The following is a 16492-nucleotide window of genomic DNA, read 5'->3' as shown; positions in this document are numbered from 1 at the left end:
GGCTGGCAGTCTCTACCCCTTGATTGTATCAGCTTCTTTTCTTGATCATGTTTTGTCTGTGGGTTCTATCCCACATGTATCTCTTTGGCATGTCCGTTTGGGCCATATGTCTTTGAAGGGAATGAAAATGCTTTCTAGTTTGCAGTACTTACCGCCCTTTGATTATGCATGTTTTGATTCATGTGAGCATTGTCTTTATGGCAGGCAAACTAGGTCTATGCATAAGAAGTCTGGTAGGCCACGCATGAGTGAGCCCTTGGCATTGGTACATTCGGATGTTTGTGGACCCATGTCTTGTCAGTCTATGGATGGTGCAAAGTATTTTGTTACGTTCATAGATGATTTTTCACGGAAAGTTTGGGCTTATCCCATTAAGCTGAAATCCGATGTCTTGGCTGTGTTTCAGAGATGGCTTGCATTGGTTGAGAAACAGTCTGGGTATAGGCTAAAATGCCTAAGGACAGATAATGGGGGTGAGTATGTCTCACGTGCTTTTGAGTAGTTATGTGATGAGAGGGTATTAAGCGTCAGTTGACCGCTTCCTACACCCCCCCCAATAATGGTTTGGCTGAGCGGATGAATAGAACCATCCAGGAGCTTGTACGCAGTATGCTTAGTCATGCAGGCCTATCACAGAGCTTTTGGGCTGAGGCAGTTAGTACAACTGTGCATGTCATAAACAGATCACCTTCTAGTGGTTTGGATTTCCAGGTTGCAGAGGAGTTATGGATTGGAAAACCCGCCTCTTATGCGCATCTCCGTGTCTTTGGATGTGAGGCATTTTGCCATGTGCCCAGGGACAAGAAAAGTAAGCTGGATCCCAAGAGTGTCAAATGCATTTTCCTTGGTTATGGGGATGCAGGCGAGAGGGGTTACCGTCTCTGGGATCCGCAGGCGCAGAAAGTCATCCGTAGTCATGATGTAGTCTTCCATGAATACAAGATGTATAGGCAGCCTGAGAGAGTTGTTGAGATCTGCAGGGTCATATTTCAAGAGGAGTCGAGAGCTCCCGCACAGCCAGTTGGACAGCCTACAGCTGTAGTAGATGCTCATGGTCAGGGCGTTGGACAGGTAGCTGGGCAGGCAGCAGAGCCTGCCGTGAGACGGTCTACTAGAGACAGACGTCCACCTGATAGATTTCAGCCCTCGATGCATTATGTCTTGGTTACAGATGCAGGAGAGCCTTTTACCTATGATGAGGCTATGTGCAGGGGTGACAGTTACTCCTGGGAGAGGGCTATGCAGTCTGAGATAGACTCCCTGCATAAGAATGACACTTGGGATTTGGTTTCCTTGCCTACGGGCAAGAAGGCTTTGCCATGCAAGTGGGTGTACAAGCTAAAAAGTATCCCTGGACATCCCAAGCCGGCATACAAGGCTAGATTGGTAGCAAAGGGTTTTAAGCAGGAGCATGGTGTGGACTTTGACGAGGGTTTTTCTCCTGTGGTTAAGATGACCACCTTGCGCTTAGTCTTGGCTTTGGTTGCTCAGCTTGACTTGGATTTATACCAGATGGACGTCAAGATGGCTTTCTTACATGGGGACTTGCATTATGAGATTTATATGGAGCAGCTTAAGGGCTTTGCAGAACCTGGCAGGGAGCACCTAGTGTGCAAATTGAAGAAAAGTCTTTATGGCTTGAAACAAGCACCTAGGGAGTGGTATCATAAGTTTGATGCCTTTATGCAGTCACAGGGCTACAGCAGGAGTGCTTTGGATCCGTGTCTTTACACGAAGAAAGCCCGTGATGGTTCTATATTGATTTTGGTCCTCTATGTGGATGATATGCTGATAGCAGGGAAAGCTCATGATGAGCTAGATGTTCTTAAGGCTCAGCTCAAGAAGAGCTTTGAGATGAAAGGTCTGGGACAGGCCGCTCACATACTTGGTATGCGCATTAGACGCGACAGGCATCAAGGACTCCTCTACTTGTCATAGAGGGAGTACATTCATAAAGTCCTTGAGCACTTCTGCATGCAGGACGTAAAGCCTATTGGCTGTCCATTGCCTTCTTATGTGAAGGTATCACAGGCTGATCGTCTGCAGATAGATGAGCAGAGGGCCGAGATGGCCAAGATTCCCTATGCATCCGCATTGGGCAGTCTTATGTATGTCATGATAGCCACTCGTCCAGATATTGCCTTTGCAATTGGTGTTGTGGCACGCTATATGGCTACACTTGGCAAGAAGCATTGGGATGCCGTGAAGGATATCATGAGGTACCTGAAGGGCGCTGCAGATATGTGCATATGCTATGGCAGCCAGGATACAGGAGTCGTGGGATACACTGACTTTGATTATGCAGGACATGTAGATAGTAGGAAGTCCACTTCCGGCTATTTATTCACCTATGCTAGAGGTGCTGTTTCTTGGATGTTTAGGGTGTAGAAATGCACGACCCTTTCTACTACAGAGGCCGAGTATATTGCAGCCATTGAGGCTTGCAAGGAGGCCATTTGGTTGGGTCGTTTAGTTGCTGACCTTGGTATTGATGCTATCCCTACATTGCATTCGGATTCTATGAGTACTATTCAGTTAGCCAAGAATCTGGTATTCTATGCGAAGACGAAACACATTGAGGTGAGGTATCACTTCATACGTGGGGTCGTTGAGGACAAGTCTGTTGATCTTGTCAAGATCTCGACTGACCAGAATCCTGCAGATCTGCTCACGAAAAGCCTCTCTACAAAGCACTTTGCCTTCCTAAGGAGGTTGATGGGTGTGGGATGAGATGACGTCTTTCCTCATCCTGTTGTACATGTGTACATGCTGTACTGTCTTTTGTCTTTTTCTTTTCATTCCTCACTGGGGCAGCTTCACCTTTAAGTGGGAGGTTTTCGGGGGTAAAGGTGCCTCTGTCTAGCCGCCCGTGTATCACTACACTGACAATCACCGCTACTGCACACTGCAGGTGGCGGGCGCCCGTCACCGTCACTTTATTCTTTATTCTTTTAGTGATAGTTTGAATAAAGGAAGGCCCGGTCACACATTGTGACTGTTGGAGTTTCCATTTCTAGTCTCTCTCTTTCTTGCTCTTGCTCTTCCGCCATAGCTCTCGAGTCCAACCTTCGATCCGCTGCTCCCTTTCAGGACTTATCAATCCGTTGCTCCCTTTTAGGACTTATCAATCCTCTCTCTCTTCTCATCGAGTTTCTTGGTACGCATATCATTGTACGTGACACCGTACCATCCCTTGCATGGACCAACGGCGGCAATGGCTTTCACCATCCGCTTCCATCGATCCACTTTGAGAATATGGAAAGAGAGATTGTAGTCAATTATGATGCGTGCAATCCCTATTTCCGCTTGCCTTTGCCTCTCCTTGAGAAAGGAGAGAGGACCGAAAACTCGCCCCGTTTCTTGGGCAAGAGTGGCTTATCTCTTGGGCATAGGTGCACCACTTGAATGGCTTTTTCTAGAAGGGATAGAAGAGGCCCCCCCAACGGAGGAAACCGAGACAGTTGGAGAGGGATCGTCTTATGCATCCAAGACCTCATGATTGGGAGAGATCACCTCCTCACTTGCCCTTGAAAGGCCTTTGCATTGCTTCAATGGCAAGTATTTTCGACGACAATCTTCATAGACATCGTCCGGAATACCGGGACATGGTGTGGCTTCCCCTCCTAATTTGCAAAGGTGGATGAGAAGGCAAGTAACGGATGAGATTTGGAGCTTTGGGCAATACTTGCATTGCCACTTGCAAGTGTTGGATTTCTCCTTCACTCGTTCAAAGTAGGCACAATGCAAGCGAAAAGCCTCATGGAGAGGGGGTGCCATTGACGATATATAGAGAGAGCCTTGAGGGTCACGGGTGGAGGGTGAGATGATTGAAGAAAGGAGTGGAAAGAGTAGAGAGCTTGAGGGAGTAGAGAGAGGCTATAGCTTGATGAAGGAGGAGGTTGGAACTTGGAAGGGTTGAGAGGTTAAGGGAGGACTCAAGGAGAGAGCTTGAGAGAGTAGGAAGGATGGAGAGCTTGAAAGGAGTAGGAGGGGTGGAGAACTTGAAAGGATGAATGAGATGGTGGGGGAGGGGAGATTTTATAGAAAGGGAGAGTGCTTTGGAGTTAGGGTTGGCCCTTGAGAGAGAGAGAGAGAGAGAGAGAGAGAGAGAGAGAGAGAGAGAGAGAGAGAGAGAGAGAGAGAACCTTTAATCTTTTCTCTTGAGTCTTTGTGAGAAAGAAAGAAAGAAAAGAAAGGTAAAAAAGAAAAGAAAAAGAAAGGTAAGAAAGAAAAGAAACGTAAGAAAGAAAAAAGAAAAGAAAGGTAAGAATGAAAAGAAAAACGGGCCTGAGCCTTGGCCGCCTAAAAACGGTAAAAAAAGTGACAGTTTACAACTTTACTGGCCGCAAGGCCCAGGCGTAATGGTCACTGGTGACGGGGCGCAGTCGGATAGGCCGTAGGGAACGGACGGTGGACCGGACAGGTGAGGGCGGGGCGCAGTTGGATGGGTGACAGTGTAGTCGGACGGCTCGCAGGAAACGACCGAACAAGTTCGGACTGTCCCAGACGCAGAGGACGGGATAGGAAGGGTCGGACGGGTTGACCCGTCCGTCGGACGTGGACAACCTTGCATAGGGCTATCATGCAGGTTTGCACTAGTCCTTGAGCTAGAGATAAGAGTTGCGCGCCATTCCTTTCATGGTTTCATCTACTTAGAGTTTCACTCTTCTACCAGTATGGAGGTTTTCCCTCTCGTGATAGGTTGTGCAACATATATCTCTCTTGATGCTATTATGGCAGTGTCTTCTATGCTTGCTCTTACAATAGGGATGCTTCATCATCTTTATCCACATGGTTCTTGGCACTACACGAAGACTGACATCTTGAGGCTCCTTGTCCTTCTTTGGAATTGCCATCTAGGTTGAGAGGGGGACTTCTATCCTTCTTGGTATTCTATAAGTTTCGACACTTGTCTTTGACAATGGCCTTTTTCCCCTACTATACCTCCCCCTATGCATTGCATGATTTCATCATCTTTGTACTCTGGTGCTTGGGTAAGTGAACAATTTTTCCATGAGGAACACTGTCTAAGTGGCACTTGATGCATGAGAAATCTTTAGCATGTGGCATACTATGTATCTCATTGTGTAGAGTACCACTGGACGATTTCTAAGTTGTTTCCACTGGCAGATTATACCACCATCCTTCTTCACACGATCCTTCGTCTCCTTTCCCTCATCATTGACATCCTTGAGTGGATGGGTAAGCTTGTACTGTTTTGTGATATGTTGGATGTACCATTTGTCAAAAGATGATGTACCAGCGAGGTAGTAGGGTTTGCGGGGAGGAACACAGAGTGAACTCGACAAACATGGAGAAGAGGAGAAGAGAGAATAAACTTTAACGAATGGAATGATGAAGATCTGAATCATGGAGTGAATGTGATACAAGAGAACAAGGGTGCCATAGCACAAGGAAGATGATGAAGACAACCACGAATCATGAACTGCAATGTCCTCTTGAAGGGGTGTGAGGGTAGTGGAGAGGTTGGAGAGAAGAGGTGACGGACTAAATGAATTAGCCGTAAGGAATGAATGAGAGAGTGGCCTATAAATAGGCATAGTCAGTCTGGATGGCGCCTCTTTTTGGGGCTACAAACACTAGCCAAACGTAGAAACGCAAAAATGCAAAAAACGCAAATTGCGGGTGAAGGGTTTCTCAACACCCTCTCAAGCCCAAAAAGGGGAACAAGAGAAGAGTGAGGTGGAGATGCAATGCTACATGTTGAAGAAGGCGCATGCAGCAGGTGCCACTTGGACAATGTCTCTCATGGGAAAATTGTTCACTTGCCCAAGCACCCTAGTACAAAGATGATGAAAACATGCAATGCATAGGAGGAATGTTAGACTTTGTGTGGTGCCGAGAATGATCTCGGGAGGTTGCTCCATGTTGACCAAGTGACCAAGGCAAGAAGAGAAGAGGAGGAAAAAGATGTAGAGGATCCCAAAGATCCAAGTCCATCGGAAAGGGAACCTATAGTAAAGAATACTAGACAGAGTGAATTGGAGAATTCGAAACTACCTCGGGAGAGAAGCCACTAGCTCATGCTGGAAAAGGCCTCGTTACCAAGTCGTGGCTGAACCTTTGAGGTCCCGATCTAGGTGGTACCTGAAGATCGTGGGTATCGGTAGAAGAGATGACTGGTCGAAGACAGCCACCCCAAGAAAGGAGAGGATGGGTGAAGAACTTCATATGGAGTAGGTTCCCCCTCTGAGGTGGGACGTGGAGGGGTCCCCACTAAAGGCAAAGAAGAAGTAGATGCCTCCTCTGAGGGCAAAGAAATAACATCTTCCTTCGAATCCCTCTCTGAAGTAGATAGGGAATCCAAAAACTCATGGATCACGGACTCTGAAATGTTTGATGACGAAGGAAGTGCCGCTGATCGGGCCGAAGAAGGTATTTGGGGTACCGAAGAGCTCCCAGAGGTAGCCTCGTGAACCTGAGTAGTCGAGGGTGGGAAAGGGTGGGGCTTAGAATGAGCAAGAGGTAGGCAACAGTCGTTGTCTCTTAGTGGAGCAGACTGGGTAGTCGAAGAAGAGGAAGGAGTCGAGCAGCCACTGTCTCCCGAAGGAGCGGATTGACGAGGAGACGGTATCAAACAATCATTGTCTCTCAAAGGAGCGGACTGTAGATCCGTAGGTCGTGGAAGCCATTGTACTTGAAAATAAGTGGGAGAAGACTATCGTTGGCATTGTGATCTCTAGAGGTCGTAGCGCCAATCGATCCTCCATGTGCTCGAAAGGACTTAGTGCGTATTGGATGCATCTTATTGCCTTGAGCATAGTACTCTGATAGCCGATGCATAACGATCTTCGTGGCCTAGAAAGGAGAGGTGGCATAAAGAGTGCTTGGTGGAAGACGCATGTACTCCGGGGGAGTGGGGAGCAAAGATCGAAATCGGCAAGCATCGGTGGTGTGTCTGGTGATGCCACAGTAGAAGCACCTAGTAGTCTGGTCATTTGTTGGTAAAGAAGCCATGGATACCAGTGTGCGTTGCTGAAGAAGGAAGAGGTCAGTCACCATGAACCACGAACTGCAATGTCTGCCTCAAGGGGTGTGAGGGTAGTGTGAAGCACAAACTGCAATGTCCGCCTCAAGGGGTGGGAGGGTAGTGGAAGGGCTAGAAGTGAGTTGTCACTGGAAGGAGGATGCGACTAGTAGTAAGAGATTGAAATCTGCAAAAACGAGATTGTTTTCTGAATGGAGAGTGATCAGCAACAATCGTTCTGCTATAAACAATAGCAAACTACGGGTGGAAGGCTGGAAACAGACGCCTGATTGTAGATGACAGCAAGGGACAACTGAGACTGTGATGTTCTCTGCGAAAGGGGTGTGGGCAGCAAGCTGAAAACACCTGAAACCTGCAAAAAACGAGATGTTGATGCAATGGAAGAAGAAGAGAAGTGGATGCTGAACCCGCCACTAGTCTTTGTTGGCACTGAAGTGGAGGATCTTTGCCACTGTTTGAGCAGAACCGACTCTGATACCATGTCAAAAGATGACGTACCGGCGAGATAGTAGGGTTTGCGGGGAGGAACACGGAGTGAACTTGGTAAACATGGAGAAGAGAAGAGAAGAGAGAAGAAACTCTGATGAATGGAATGATGAAGATCTGAATCATGGAGTGAATGTGATACAAGGGAACAAGGGTGTCATAGCACAAGGAAGATGATGAAGACAACCACGAATCACGAACCGCAATGTCCTCTTGAAGGGGTGTGAGGGTAGTGGAGAGGCTGGAGAGAAGAGGTGACGGATTGAATGAATCAGCCGTAAGGAATGAATGAGAGAGTGGCCTATAAATAGGCATAGTCAGTCTAGGATGGCGCCCCTTTTTGGGGTTGCAAATCCTAAACGCAAAACACAAAAACGCAAACTGCGGGTGAAGGGTTTCTCAACACCATTCCTACTCTCATATTTTGGATCATTGCTACTTAACAACTGCTAACCATAAGATTAACTTTCCAAAAAAAAAAAAAACCAAAATAAAAAAAGTTCAATGTGGTTCCATTTGCCTTTGTAGGGCTTGGTAGGCCACTAGGCAACCGACGTGTACCCTTTCTCCAATGTCCTGTCCTCTTTGGGGTGACTTCTTGAACTCCCTTGGTAAGATAACCATTGCTTCTGTAGTCTTGGTAGACCACTGGGCAGTCGACATGCATCCTTTGGTCGATATCTTGGCTGCTTTGGGGTGGGACACCTTGGGTTAAACATTGCAGGCCCTCCCTTCTCGGCTCAGTTTTGGGCCTGAGAGAGCGTGTTGAGTTAAAATACGCTTAACATGTGATTAGCATCTTCAAACAGACCCAAAATATGCTTAATCAATGGAAACACAAATATGGTGCGTGGTTCAAGAGAGTTTTAGTGGTCTCCCTAAACCCTAATTTTGGGGCACTCTTCAACGTCTATAAATAGACACTTTTTGAGGTTATTGCTAAACCCTAATTTTTGCTGCCTGCAGATTAGGGTCTACAATAGAGATATCTTAAATTTCTCAGCCTCTGGTGATCTCAATGTTGTAATCTTCGGAGCAAGGCTGTATAAAGATTGGGAGATAAAAGAGAATGCTGTAGAGAGAAATTTTTGAGTTTTATCGTGAGAAACATTGGAAAACTGTTGCCACCCTGCTCAAACAGCCATGAAAGCTATCACCTACAGCTTAGGATCACCATAAAGGCTGCTCCCTCCTCTTCTAGGCTGTCATTTGCACTAGAAAAGCCTTGGGTTGCTGTCAACTGTGCTTGGAGGACTCCAAACTGCTATCAAATGTTGTAGGACCGATCCCTAGTGGCTGCAAATCACATCAGTAGCCTCTCCTTGCTCTCTAATAGCCTCCTTCTCTCTCACAATGGCTGGAATAGACTTCACAAGTCCCTAAATATGTTTTTCCCACTTGTACGGGCAAGTTTTGCCAAGTGACAGCCTTCTAATCCCATTTTTCAGCATCATCCATAATTAAATATTAATTTTCAATCTTTAACTACTAAAAATTAATCTAATAATTATTTCGGTGCCTAGAAAAATAATCAGACTGACCAATAAATAAATTGGCTAGGCAACTTCCATTCCAGAGTGTATCTGTGCTATCTTTGACTATCAGATTGGCATTAGGTACCATTAGATTCCACTTCTCTAGTGTCCCCAAGTGGTACTTATGGCCTAATGAATGACTTAGGCCAACAACTGTCGCCAGATACTACCAAGTACTCGTGTAGCATAACTTATAGCAACTTTTGCCTTTGATATCCTGTGATTTTCTCGGGTCTCGAGATTGTAAATTTACTCTAATCTCAATTACACCTCACATGTGCAACATTTACTTAATCATATGATTAAAAATTAATCCACATGTTAAGTGAGGTTTCAAAAATACATGTCCTCATGAGAGTCCTCCCTCTTCAAATCCTTGCAATTGTCCTCGATTGCACTACCAGATGCATCAAAAGAATAGTGTATTGGAATTTCCACAAGGCATCATAGTTAACACAACATTGCACACTGCTACTCAACCATTCCATATGCCAACACATGTTGAAAATTACCAGCCAACATAACATAACATAGGACTCACAAAGAATTTCAAAAACATTGCCAAATTATCTTGTGACATGTCTATTTCTCATGAGCTCAACTCATTTGGCAAAAGCAAACCATAACATAGCGTAAACCATGGCTAAAACATCATTGGCATCATAACATATGCTGCTATCCACAAAACCAGCTGAATACCACTGAATATTAATGATCATACACTGAAAAGCAACATTTGTTAATCAGTCTCTGATGATCATTAATCAATGCAAATGTACAGTTCTAGAGTTGCAGTGAAAACCATACCTATTTGGATATATCAAACATAGTGACTAGTACACTATTCTAATATCTAGTAAATGCAACGGAAATAATTTTAATAAACAATTAAAAATACAAAATAGAAAAATACAAATTCTTTTTATGTTGTGTTATGACATTGATACATGAGTATCAAATTGTATATGTTCCGCAAAATCTCATGGTGTATGTAGATTCCATGATAGTAAGATATCTCTTCTCTAGTGTCGAAACCTTGGTTGAGCAAGTTGTGAAGCCCTCGATACTCGATAGTCAGATGTCTCTTCTCCAATGTTGGAACCTTACTCGGTTCTTGGCATGGGATACTCTAGAGACTAAAGTAGTGATGATGTATTTAAAGTCATCTTCCCTTTATGATTCAGTTTTTGATGTTGAGCTTTCTAGATCAGGGGCCTATATTTCTTCAGAGAGTATCTAGCTTTGATACCATGTAAAGAAATATTTGAACCTTGAATACAAACACAATTGTATAACAAAGCATAGATTGATAATAGAACTCAACAGGGTTAGGGTAACTGGGAGACAAGGAACATTGAAGATGAATGCATGATGAATGAATAAATACAATGCTCAATGTAGTAAACACACTATGTAAGGTGAATATCGAACCTCAAACCCTCATGACTTTGAAGGATTGAGGGAGAGGGTATAAGTTGGAGAGCGTATCATACTGTGTATGGATCCTAAAATGTAGTAGACATCCTTTGAATGTGTACAGCACTAGCAAGCGTCAATTTGGAGAGTTTGGATCAGGCCGAATACGATCAAGACTGCTCAAACAATGGGTATCAGTTGTAGAAAATAGTTTGGATGGTGTAGATGACTGCTGAAATTGCAAACATAGCTACAAATGATGATGTGGCAGGCAGGAGACAGCCACTGGTCAATAAACGCAGGTTGGAGATGAGTGTAGTAGCAAAAAATGCAGCAGTCCTGATGGTTACCAAGGAGGAGAAGGCTGGGAATCGATCCCTGATGGATGAACAGTAATTGCCAGCAGTACATGCAGGGATGAAGGGCTGCAAACTATTGCCAGTTGATAGAGAAGGGTTGAATGCAAGCACTAACTGATGGACAACTAACTTGAACTGAGATATTCATCGGGAGGGGTGTGGACAATAGAGAAAATGTTGGGTGTAAAGTCCCTTCGTCTCTGTGTAAATAGACTTATGGGTGTGAACACACCCTTAATGTACCCTAACATATAAATACATTCTTTTTTATTCTTTGTACCATCACATTGGTATACCTATCTCTTCATTCACTCTTCCTCTAAACTCTTAGCTCATCTCTGCTCTTCAGCTAACGCTTTGACCTTGCACGCCATTGCGCACTCTCACCCCTTCAAATTGGTATCAGAGTGTGACGGTCCAAGCTCGTAGACGAGACAGGTGCAAGCAGGTGTAGGCGATAGCTACAGCTAGAGGAGAGAGGAAGCAGTCGCAAACGAGGGGAAACAGTCGCAGGTGACATTGACATTCGGAGAGGACCACGGTAAGTCCAGGGTGGACCAGCAACAATCGGAGGCAACAGCAGAGGGCATGACAACTAGCGTGACGGCTGAAAGGCAATGTATGTCGTGTCTAGTCGTGACACGCCAGCGACTAGGCACAGCACGACCAGTGTGACGGCAGAAAGGCAGTCGACTTCTCGTCCAGCAGCGACACGCCAATGACACCAGGCGCAGTGTGACCAGCATGGGTGGCAGTTTGGTAGGCGTCACGTCGCCTGAGAGGTCACGGACCTGAATGTTGGGTCAACGGACCCATATTCCATTTTTTTAAAAAGAAATATTTGAGATTATTTTTACCTCCTCTCTTTTGGGTGGTCCCATGTGCAAGCACAATGCGCAGATTTGTGTAGATTTTGGCCCAGAAATTTGGGGCTTTTCAGATTGAGTGCTGCTCATGCAAGATCGAGGCATTTGCGTCAGAAATTGCAAACATTGTGCGTGTTTTCATTGGGGATTTTGCCAAATTTACTGAAATTTTACTCATCTGAGTGAAATTTCTCAACGTTGGACCCATAAAATTTGGGGATTTTGCTGTATTGGTGAAATTTTGGTTAGGTGAGTCAAATTGGCTGACATTGGTGCACAATTGGACTTGAGAAATTTGGGGCTTTTGCAAAATTTTGTGAAATTTTGCTAAATTTGCCCGTTTTATGCTTTCGGGAACATGTATTAATGCAATCAAGGCAGATTGGTCAGTGAAAATTTGGGGTTTTTACTGAAATCTGTGGATTTTGGCAAAGTTAATGCGTGAAATGCACTTTGGGAATATTTCTGAAGCAATCTTGTTGCCATAAGTAGAGTGATTTGAGCATTGTTATCTCCCGCTTGTGCGATTTTGGAGAAATTGCAGAGAATTCTTGGTGTTTTGGGGTATCACAAGTTGATACGAGCACATATGTATGCAGTACACATGTTGGGCAGCTCCCATTGAGTTGATGTATTGCTGATTATTAATGTTGCAGCAGTCTTAGTGATCATTTGTAGATCTAGGATTGGTGCAGATGTATTTTTGGTGATATTGCTGAAGTGGGAGTTATCTGGCAGTGATATATGCATTTATTGTATGCTGAAATTGCAGTCATGCTGCTGAAAGTCATTCATTCTACTGCTGTACATGTACTTGAATCTTGCTATTATTTGCTTAAAAATTGGGCTGAAACTAGCTGAATATTCAGCTCATTTTTGCTGTCATAAATTGCAGCATTGAATTTCTGGTGTACTGCTGAAAAATGGTTGCAAATGCATCTAGCAGCAGTGACACAAAATCCCTCTTTGAAATCAAGAGGTTTGATGGCACTGGCTTTGACTTGTGGAAGGATAGGATGCAAGGCATTTTGTTTCTCAAGGACTGTGAAGATGCTCTCTTGGAGACTAAGCGTGTAGCTATGACAGATGTGGATTGGGCTAGACTTAATAAGAAGGCCATTGCATACATTAAGATGGCAGCGTCTGATGATGTACTTACAAACATCAAGCGTCTTGATATAGGTTATGCTATATGGAAAAAGCTTAAGGACACTTATGAAAATACAACTCTTGTGAATCAAGTGCATCTTATGCGTAAACTTGTGAACATGGAGTTGGATGAGTCTAAGCCAGCATCTGAGCATTTGAGTACTTTCACAGGGGTTTTGAGTTAGTTGTAGGACTCTAGTTTGATGGCTTTTGATGATAAATTGAAAGCTATTTTCTTATTGATGACTTTGCTTGACAGTTGGGAATCTTTGGTTGTGTCACATAGCAACAACCCCGCTTTGACTTTTGATGGTGTTAGAGGTTCAATCCTCAATGAGAAATTAGAAGAAAGTCTAGTGGTGAAAGCAGTGGCTCAGCTTACCATGTAAGAGACAGGTCTGAAAAGAGGGGTAATGCAGCCAGTAAAGGTAAAAGCAGAAGCAAAAGCAAGGGCAAACAACAGGATGTCACATGCTATCAATGTGGGCGTAAAGGGCATAAAAAGGCCGATTGCTGGTACTTCAAGAAAGAGCAAGAAAGAAAGAAATAGCAGGGTAAGAAAAAGAAAGATGATGACAGCTCTTTTTCAAAAGAAGTTGCAAAGGCAAATGTTACATCCAATGTGGTCATTGAAGAGCTTCCTGATACCGAAGAGATACTTGTTGTAGCCTCATCTAATGATGCAGATATTATGGCAGCAATAGGTGATATGCACATCACCAAAAAGGAGGTAATTGATGCCTTACTTTCAGCTCATGATGGGTTGTCACAATCATGGATAGTGGACATCGGTGGTTCTTTTCATGTTACCTCCTCTTTGGAGTTATTTTTTGAATACATTGCAGGTTGCCTAGGCAAGGTTTACTTGGGTAATAACTATGCATGTGAGATAGAGGGTGTTGGCACTATTCACTTGGCTCTTGAAAATGGCCAAGAGCTGATTTTGCAGGATGTCAGATTTGTAGCTGGCATAAAGAAGAGTCTATTGTCGGGCAGCTTGATGCTGTAAAGAAAAATACCCTCACGCAGAAACATAAACAGAAACCGTATGACAAAGCACAGACTGATAAAAAGAACACAGTTAGGGTTAGGGTTAGAGTAGCTCAGAGACAATGAATAAATGAAATGATATGACTACTAATAATACGATGCTCATGCAGCAAACACACTATGCAGTGAATGAATACTGAACCTCGAACTCCTGTATCTCTAGGATCAGGGCAGGGGTAATGAGCTGGAGAGTGTGTCGTACTCCGAACGGATTTCAAATTGCAGCAAGGCAGCCTCCGGATGTCGAACACTAGCATATGTAGTAGTGAGAAGCTAGATTTGATGCAGATAGCAGTGAGGAGAGAGAAAGACTAAAAACGGAGCCTATAGGAGAGAGAAAGACTGAAAACGCAGGCAAGACAGCTTGCAGGAGAGAGAAAGACTAAAAACGGAGCCTATAGGAGAGAGAAAGACTGAAAACGCAGGCAAGACAGCTTGCAGGAGAGAGAAAGACTAAAAACGGAGCCTGCAGGAGAGAGAAAGACTGAAAATGCAGGTAGGACAGCCTACAGGAGAGAAAGACTGTAGCGACGGCAGACAGGAGAGAGAAAACTGTCAGGGCAGCAGTTGGAGCCTGCAAACGCAGCAGTTTGTTGGCGTGGCAAGCTGTACGACAGCAGTGCAGATGAACAACAGTCATTCGCTAGGCAGAAACAGCAGCAATCAGCATGTGGAGGGTTGGAAACAGGCGCCAAATTGTAGGGAACAGTGATGGACAGCAAGGGTTGAGATGTCCTCCGTGACCGGGGTGTGGACATCAAGTTGGTAACACCTAAAACCTACAAAAACGAGATGTGAAAGAGTGGAGGGTTGGCTGCCAATTTATAGAAAATCAGGATTCTAGATCCTCTCCCACTTAACTTTCTCGATCCGCTCCCCGTTTTAGGGTTTTGGCTAAAATAAGCCTAAAATAAGCATGTTTTGGGGCTGTTTAAGTGGCTAAGTGCATTTCTTAGCACAACACCTCCTCTCAGGCCCAAATTAAGGCGAGAAAAGTAGGCCAGTCTAAATTTTGATTTACCCCAAGGCATCCCACCCCAAAGTAGCCAGGGCTTCAGACAAAAGGTGCACGCCGGTTGCCCAGTGGCCTACCAAGGCTACAGAGGCGATGGATATCTTACCAAGGGAGCCTAAGTGATCACCCCAGAGAGGTTAGGGCATCGGACCAAGGGTGCTCGTCGGCTGCCGAAGGGCCTACCAAGGCCTACAAAGGTGGATGGAATCAACAATGGACTTGTTTGTTTTTTTTTGTTTTGTTTTTTTTTTGTTTTGTTTTTTTTTTTGAAAAGTGTTTTGAAAATACATAAGTAATATAGGGGCAGTGACCGATTAAGTGATAGATAGGAAAAGATAAAGAGAGTTTTAAACCCAAGTTATTTACAAAACTAGCAAGCCAATCCCTCGCACTGACAAGGATAAGTGCCTAAGGATGATAAAAGTGAGTGTATGTGTGAATTATGTGTTGTATATGTGAGAGACAAAAAAAAAGGTGGGCTTAGCAAGACAAGCAAAGCAAGCAAGCAAGCAAGCAAGCAAGCAAGCAAGGGTAGGGAAACCGCCTTTAGGAGAACTGCCATTTGTTGTGCTACAAATATGGTGGATCCTAGAGTCGACCACTCCAAAAGACCAAAAATGGATAAATGCGCACAGATGCATGTTGACATGAACAGAATGCCAATTCATAGGGTAATGCAAAGGGAGATGCAAGATGTTATGCTCATGCAATATGCTATGCAACGGCACCACTGGGACAGTGCCCTCGTAGGGGAAGTGTTTACTTGTCCAAGTGCCCTTTTACAATCAGGTCATCCTAATAGTGCGGACGAAGTTACAAATGTCCATAATACAATACAAAAGAATAAGTGAATATAATGTGTAAAAAATTATAAGCATCATCATTGTCATGATCAAGAGTAGGAGCCACCCCCTCTCAAATTGGAAGGGAAAGTAAGAGGGAAGCACCCTCTCCCTGTCAAGCTGAAGAAGTAGGGGAGGGTGGACCCAAGCCGATCTTGGATAGCAGGTACTGAAGAACTGGCCGGTTGACTGCTTTGGTCAAGATATCTGTTAAATTATCTGATGAAGGCACAAACTCTAGGCGAATAGTGCCTAGCTCAGTCTGCTATCTGAAAAAGTGAAAGTGGACTCCCACATGCCGTGTCCGTGGTGTGATGATCGGATTGCCCGCAAGGGCAATGGCACTCTGGCTGTCGCAGCATACAATTGTGGGAGAGTCACATGGAAAATGAAGCGCTGCTAGTAAATTCCTCAGATAGATGGCCTCGGTGGTGCCATCGAAGAGAGCCCGGTACTCAGCCTCGGCCGTGGAAGCCGCCACCGTCTCTTGCTTATGGCTGGACCAAGATATGGGAGCCGTGCCCAAGGTAAAGAGGTAGCTGCCATGGGAACGTCGGGTGTCAGGATCTCCTGCCCAATTAGAATCAGCGTACCCATGCAAATATAAACCAGAACCATATGCCAAGCCATAAGAAAAAGTACACCGCAAATAATGCAACACACGAAGATATGCAATCCAATGTGACATCCTAGGTGCTGTGAAATATTGACCGAGTATGCTAACTGAGTAAGCTAAATCTGGCCTAGTGTGAGTTAACCAAAGAA

At 44.6% G+C, this 16492-nt stretch overlaps 1 protein-coding gene and 1 pseudogene across 4 annotated transcripts in view; one reads left to right on the top strand and one right to left on the bottom strand.

Moving 5' to 3' along the window:
* The window catches only part of LOC148019559 (uncharacterized), a 48388-nt gene that overhangs the window by 16462 nt on the left and 15434 nt on the right, over positions 1 to 16492 (top strand). The window lies entirely within an intron of this gene.
* LOC148019560 (uncharacterized) lies at positions 3115 to 3848 on the bottom strand (annotated as a pseudogene).

Source organism: Lygodium microphyllum, chromosome 19 (genome assembly GCF_053477565.2).
Source record: "Lygodium microphyllum isolate KBCC chromosome 19, Lygodium_microphyllum_v1.1.10, whole genome shotgun sequence".
NCBI lineage: Eukaryota > Viridiplantae > Streptophyta > Polypodiopsida > Schizaeales > Lygodiaceae > Lygodium > Lygodium microphyllum.
This window is presented reverse-complemented; position numbering and strand designations above follow the sequence as displayed.